Here is a 7,375-nt window from a genome sequence, read left to right on the forward strand (position 1 = left end):
ATATCCCACTTCATCACCCTTGGATAAATATCAGGCCGACCATAACATGCAGGGAGGGAGAAGCAACAACGGATGACCTCGTCGATTATGCCCTGGCCCTGGGCGCACGATGCGAGTCCAAATTTCGACAGAGCAAACCAATTAGATCCACCCAATTGACCAAACAAGTATGGCAAGCACCAGGATGTATCGGCGACATGCTCGCGGATGACTGACCGTGAGAAAACACAAAGCTAGCATTGGAAGATGTTGAGGTCTCTGCCCCTTGGGTTAGAGGGAATTGCACAAATGAGACATAGAAGGTGCGCAGGAGATTTACATCAGCTGAAAGATGAAAGCTCAAAAGTGCCCTGGAGAGTGTGAACAACAGCTTAAACAATATTAAAATAGAGCCTTTGCCCAGCAACGCCACGAGGAGGTATGTACTCATCGCGTCACAGCAAAGCATTCTAATCGTCCTTTATGCAAAAGATTTAGTAGCGATGGAGAGGAAACGAACCGCTTACCTTCATGACCTGTGTGATTACCTGTGGAGAGCCCACGCTCCGATCTCTCCAAGGAGGAGCCGCCATGAACTGTTGGAGTTACCTTTCAATTTAGAGATTCATGGCATCTACAACCAATATATCGAACAAAGCACACTCAAAGTCTCAAACCCAAGGCCATTGGAACCGATGGACACGCTCTCGCGGCTCCTGGGGAACTCCGCCCCGAGCCCGACCCGAGGTCCTGTTCATGGCGGGATCACCTCGATCCGCGTCCATGGCGGGCCAGAGGCGCGGAGTGTGCCTCTCCACGCGTCGCGCGAACACCTTCTCCTGCCACTTGCCTCCTCCACAACTCCGAATCCACCCACCCCGAGCTCTCCGCCGATAGCTAGGTTCCTACCAAAATCCAAGGCGAATCGAAGGCTGACGCTGGCGATCAGCACGGATGAGGAGGGAGAAGAGGCGGGGGAGCAGTCGTGGTGGTGGCGGTCTGGTGAGGGAGGTGGGGAAGGGGAGATGGGAGCTCGCGAAGGCGCTGCGAGTGCGGAAGCTAGATCGGCAATGGCGGGGTCGAGGCCGACGAGCAGAGAGCACGCGGAGGATCGAGCTGATCCGCCTCGGCGCGGAGGCTTCAGCTTCTGCGTGGGCTCGTTTGGGCCAATCGCCGTTGCTCCCGAGCTCGTCTCCCTCGGTGCGACATCAGGGTTCACGAGATCAGGTGAAGCCGGAGACCAAGCTTTTCTCAGGGGTGATCATGGCGCTGCAGGCGCCGGTACAGGGGCAGAAGCCTGGTCCGAGAACCGCGCTGGTGAAGGCGGCCTTCCAGAGAGAGCTGGAACTGCAGGACACAGCGCAGAGTCTGTTTGTGGAGGAGAGGCGGCTGTCGGAGCAGAGCAGAGGTGCGGGAGAACAGATGTCCCCATTCGATTTGGCGGTGCAGAGAGCCCATGCGCAGCTTCCCCCGAGGTGGAACAAGAGGCCACATCCACTAGGGCTTGCGGTGACGGAGCTGAAGGCGGCGCTCGCGCTGTTGATCCTGCGCCAACACGCTCTGCTGCTGAACAAGCCGGCAGAAGAGATGGAAGGTACAAAAATCTGATTGGAGCAGCATTGCTTGGTTTGGGCGGGAACAAAAAGTTGGAGGAGGCACTGGTAGGTTCCAGAAGCTCGTCCATGGCGTCGTGGACCAGGTCCAAGGTTGGTGGGTGCCATGTGACAGTAGCGGACATGGAGGAAAAAGAGATTGAGATGCTTTTTGAGCAGCTATGGGATATTCCGCAACATCTGGACAACCCATCTCCACGAGCGGTGCCATATATAAGCCCTCCGCATCCTAGGGTTCGCCGTTCCCCTCCACCGCCACCATTACCACCAGATAGACCAGCCTTATGTTATCTGGGGGTTGAGGAGGTTGAGTTGGTAGATCTAGAGTCTGAAGAAGTGATCATGGCGGATCGGGGCCGTGGAGGAAGAAATAGGGGAAGAGGATCTGGAGGGGGAAGGAATGATAACTGGAATCGGCAGCAGTTCAATAACAACCAGTTTCAGCAGAATTCTCAGCAGCAACAACCCTTTCAACAGAATCCAGGTCAATACCCGCAGTTTCCTCCACAACCTTATGGTTTTGCGCCTGGTGGGATGCCCCCTCCCTGGGCTTTCCAGGGCCCCTACCCACAATTTCCTCCACAGCAATTTGGGTATCGACTCAATCAATGGATAGCCCAAAACAATGATGAACTTCCACAGAATTCTCGGAGTCGGGAAGGTGACAAGTGCAGTTAAAGCAAAGAGTGGGATGGCTAAACAGATGCAGAAGAAGAAGGCTGGTGGGAGTGGAGAAGCTCAGGTAATTCCCAACCAGATGTCCTATGTGGATACAATTTGCCTTGGATGTGGAGAGCCTGGGCACTTCAAACAGTCATGTGACAAGAAAGCTTTTTGTTTCATCTGTAAAGCTACTAACCATGCTGTTGAAGGATGCCCTGTCATCAAAAGACCTCCTCAGGTAGCCAAGTACATAGGGAGTGCTGCTAATGGCATGGGTTTCTTCCATATTGAGATTCCTGAGGTAGTTGTCAATCCTGTGACCACTACAAAGAATTGTGGGCTTGTGATGATTGAGGAAGGCAATATAACAAAAGCTGAGTTAGCTAAGGAATTTGCTGGCATTTATAGGACAAATTGGCCATGGCAGATCAGGGAACTCACTCAATGGTCCTACCTGGTTAAGTTCCCTCCTCACCTACCAGTGGACCAGGTGATTGGATATCCTAGGTTTGGCCTTACAAAGCCTGGAGTGTGGGTGAAAGTGGAGGCATGGGATGATGATCCAGACCCTGTGGCAGTGATGCAAGAAACCTGGATGAAGATTCATGGCCTGCAACCTCCATGGTGTGAATGGAACTGTATAGCTCAAGCTGTTTCTGTGTGTGGTATTCTAGAAGAAATTGATTGGATGAGTGTGTTCAAGGACTGTGCTGAGGTAGTGAGGGTGAAGATAAAATGTAGAGATGCTACCCGAATTCCTGCTGGCAGACTTTTCCATTTTCAAGGAAAGTTTCATCAGTTACTGTTTGAAGTGGAGGGTGAACCTGCTATGGGGGTGGAAGATGATCCCCCTCCCCCACAACCACCTCCTCCTTCTGATGGCAATGATGAGAATGGGAATGAGGGTCAGAATGGTGAAAGGCAGGATGGCATGGATACTGATAGAAGCAATGCAGCAGGGAATACTTCTTCAGGCTCTGTGGTGGTGACTCCTGGTGCAGCCAGCTCTGGCTCTGTAGTGAGAAGGTTAGTTACTGATGATGAAGAGGTGAAGGAGTATGTTAGTGGTGCAGAGGTTTATGATTTGCTCCTCAAAAATGGCTGTGTGGGTGAAGATGGGAGATTCATCTGGAGAAGTGGCTCTAGCTTGGCTGGTGAAACTCTGGGTGAAGAAATTCAGAACTTCATGTTGGAGGATCAAGAGAACCTAGCTTGCAATCAGGGGATTGACCTGGACAGTGTGGAGATAAGTGAGGGTGACATGGAACTTGCTTTTCCAGAGGATATTATGCCTAGCTTTGAGAAGGCTGATAAGGAGTTAGTGGAGACTGAACAGCAAGGGAAAACAAAGATGAAGAAAGCTTGGGGACCTGTGCAGGCTACAAGGCAGAGCTCTAGAGTTGACAGATCTATGAATGTGATGAAAAAGGCTATTGAATACAAGAAGAAGAATAACCTGGAGGAGCCCAACAAGAAGATGAAAGGTATAATGCATTCTAATGCTTTTAAAATGCTAGATGATGATTACCTTGAAAATTTGGCTAGGAATGTAGGAATTGATATATCTGCTGTTAGTGCTAGTGATGGAAAAGAGGGAAATCTGGTTGGTCTGTCTAGTTGCCATGAGAGTAGTATAGTTTCTAATATGAGTGTGTTAATAGATCTTGAGATCCCTAGGGAGTATAGTACTCATGGATCTCTGTGTGTTCCTTTATCTCCTAGTAAAGGAATCTATATAACTCCTCCTCACAATAGTAATAGGCAGTATAAAGAAACCTATGATGATGAGGGGGAGAAATGGATAGAGGTTATTAGGAAATCACGGGGCAAGCACCCTAGGAAGAGATTGCAATGTTAATTTCCTTTTTTAATATTAGGGGGATTACTGCCCCTGGTAGGAAAAAATGTTTAGAGGATACTTTGATCCCTTTAAAGGTTGATTACATTGGTTTCCAGGAGACAAAAAAAGAGAAATTCTCTAAGTCGTTCCTGAAAACTATCTTAGGAAATAGGAACTTTGAGTGGAATTTTATGCCTGCAGCTGGTTCGGCTGGTGGGATCCTAGTTGGTATAAGTAGTGATATTTTTGAGGTTATTTCTTGGGATATTAAGCTGTTTTCTGTTAGTACAGTGGCTAGGATTAAAAGTTCTGGTGTGGTTATTAGGTTGACTACAGTGTATGGGTCTCCCTATGAGGAGGGTAAAGATGTTTTTATTTCAGAGTTGCATGAGTTATTTTTGAATTGGGATGGACCTGCCATGATTGGAGGTGACTTCAATCTGGTCAGGTACCAGTGTGATAAGAGTAATGGAGTGATAGATTTCAAATGGGCTGATAAATTTAATGCTTGGATAGATATGTGGGCCCTAGTAGAAATTGGCTTGGCTGGTAGATCTTTTACTTGGAGTAATAATCAGAGTAATAGGATTATGAGTAGAATTTATAGGATTTTATGCAATACTAGTTTTGAGGCTTTGTTTCCTTTAGGGAATGCAAGGGCCTTACCTAGATTAGGTAGTGATCATACTCCCATTTGTTGGGATTCTGGTGAAGCTTTAGCTCCTAAGAAAAGTAGTTTTAAATTTGAGAAATGGTGAAGTACTAGAGTAGATTTCCTAGAGGTGGTAGTTAAAGCTTGGTCTATCCAGGTTAATAACACTACAAGAAAAGTTGCCATGGCCGACGAAGTTGAAGTCGCGCCGTGGTTGCTGGTGTACCATGGCCGACGATTTTTGGTCCCTCCGTGGTGCATGTCAAAACTTTTTTTTTCTCGTTTTTGAGGCCACCTAGCCCGACGAAAGCGGCCAAAACGTCGCGTATGGTGGCCCGTGTTGGGGGGATGACCCCCGGTATGCCAAAGATGTGCCATACCGGATGGTCTCACCCTTCGAGATACCGGTTTAATATTCATGCCGGTATAAGAGAATAGAGTCTGGCTCAGTGAAGCTAGGCCGGTATCCCCAAGAGGGGTATACCGGAACCAGGAAGGAAAGATACCGGAGCACCGGAAGGGAGAACAAGCCGGCTGACTGGTCAAAGATTCCGTCAGAAGCTAAAGGACAAAGATGAGCTAAGCAAAGTGGCTTTAAACGAAGACTAGAAGACAAGGAGGAGGATGACGGTCAAAGAAGCCGGAGGACGTCATCCTTCATGTTTAAAGAAGACCCCGACGTCATCTGTGATTAAAGTAACTTTATAAAGTATCTTTGTAAAGTAGTTTGTCTAGTCAAAGATCCCATTAGGGTTTCTTGTTCTGTAAGCCACCCTCTCCCCTATATAAGGAGAGGGGGCAGCTTCTTTTATACGCGCGATCAACCAAGGAGAGAACAACCTGTAACCTGTTTTGAGATCAATGAACATGGTGATCTAGAGCGAGTTCGTCCTTGTGTCTTTCTTCCTCTACCTTTGGTCTAGGCCGGGTTCTTGAGGAAAGCATCCGGAAGTTCATCCATCTAGTCACAAACCCTCCCCCGAATCCTCTAGCGCCCATTCGGCCCCAAGATAAGCCATCCCATGGCATCTGCTCGTTCCCCACGACGACAGTTGGCGCCCACCGTGGGGCATGAAGTGGCGCTTGCTGGAGTTCATATTCGGGCGGGCATCCTCGACATCAACGGCGAGCGCACGGTGTCCGCGCTCGTGGAACACATCTACAACATGGACTTCATCAACGATAATGCTGGCTGCTTCGCCAACGGCGGCAAGTTCCCGCAGAACGGCCGCACCATCGAGTTCGGCAGCATCCGCGTCTACCTCGGCACCGTCCCTGTGCGCCAGCGCCTCTCGCCGGTGCTGGTGGCGCCGGATCCGCCAAGATGGCTGTGTGCTGGCCGCGCTGCCGGGAGCGTGGAGGTCATGATGGCCGGGGCGGTCAACACCGGCAAGGGAGCTGTGGAAGAAGGAGCTGAACGTGCGGCATCGACTCGCCCGGCAAAACCACCGCTGGAGCGTGACGCCGGCGTCGCGGGAGCATCATCAGCACCACCGGCAACACCTCTTCAAGCGGCGATGAACACGCTGGCCACGCCCATCGCGCAGAACATCGACCCGGCAAAGGCTCAGGAGGAGCTGGAGGCCACGCGCAAGGCCCTGCTTACCGGCGGCGCCGACATCATCCGGGCGCAGCGCGAGCTGAACCTAACCTTACGTGAGTATAATGCTGCCCATGGCTTTGCTTCAGTTAGTGCTCATGCCGCTAGGATGCCGGAAAACCGGCTTAAAGCTCGCAATCTAGATCAGGATTTGCGCAAAGAAGTTCTTGCCGGTAAGAGTGCATCTGTATCTGTGAGCATCATAGAAAAGCCAAAGTACAGTAGTCCGGATAAAACTATAAAAGCCGCTAAAGCTGCAGTAGCGTTATGTGAATCTCTTTCCGGTGACGAGTTGGCAAAGCAGCAAGAACGTGTGCAAGAGCTGTTAAAAGTGATTGAGCAGCAAAATGCTGAGCAATTGGCTAAGCTGAATGAGGCAGTGGCCTCAAAATCCACGCGTTCAACAAAGAATGCCGGAAGCAAGTCCCAGGGGCAGGCATCGTCCCCTCACCCAGGCAAAAGAAAAGAAAAGAATGCACGGCAGATGACTGTGTATGATCCAGTTCTTGCCGGAAAACAAAAAGCCGGGCAACAAGATGCCGGTAGAAAAAGCCAAGGGGCAGATCGGGGCTATGCCAAGGGAGGCTATGCCGGAAACAATCATGCCGGTAGATATGAAACCGGGCAAAATTATCAAGCCGCAAGAGTGGCGTGCGTGGATGAAGAGATGCCGCCACTGTGCTACCGGCAGGCAAGGGCCGCGGAACCGGAAGAATATGATGAATCGGATTCCGAGGCGGAACGAACGAGAGTCCACCGGAACCCTTTGGGAGAACGCCTAGGGGAAAGATGTTTGCCGACCGGGATGCGAGGCACAGTCTGGACGGAGTACGTCTATCTGCAATAGTTGAGTGTGAAGGACCTCCTGGTCCAAGGTGCTTTGGCCCTCGGATCATGAGAGAAGAACCACCGGTGCGCAATTTCCAATTGCCCCGAGACACAAGAACATACGATGGAACGACCAAGCCGGAAGACCGGCCGGCAGATTATGTCACAGCTGTTTATGTGGCTGGTGGTGGAGTAAACCG

Source organism: Lolium rigidum, chromosome 2, assembly GCF_022539505.1.
Source record: "Lolium rigidum isolate FL_2022 chromosome 2, APGP_CSIRO_Lrig_0.1, whole genome shotgun sequence".
In the NCBI taxonomy this organism is placed as follows: Eukaryota; Viridiplantae; Streptophyta; class Magnoliopsida; order Poales; family Poaceae; genus Lolium; species Lolium rigidum.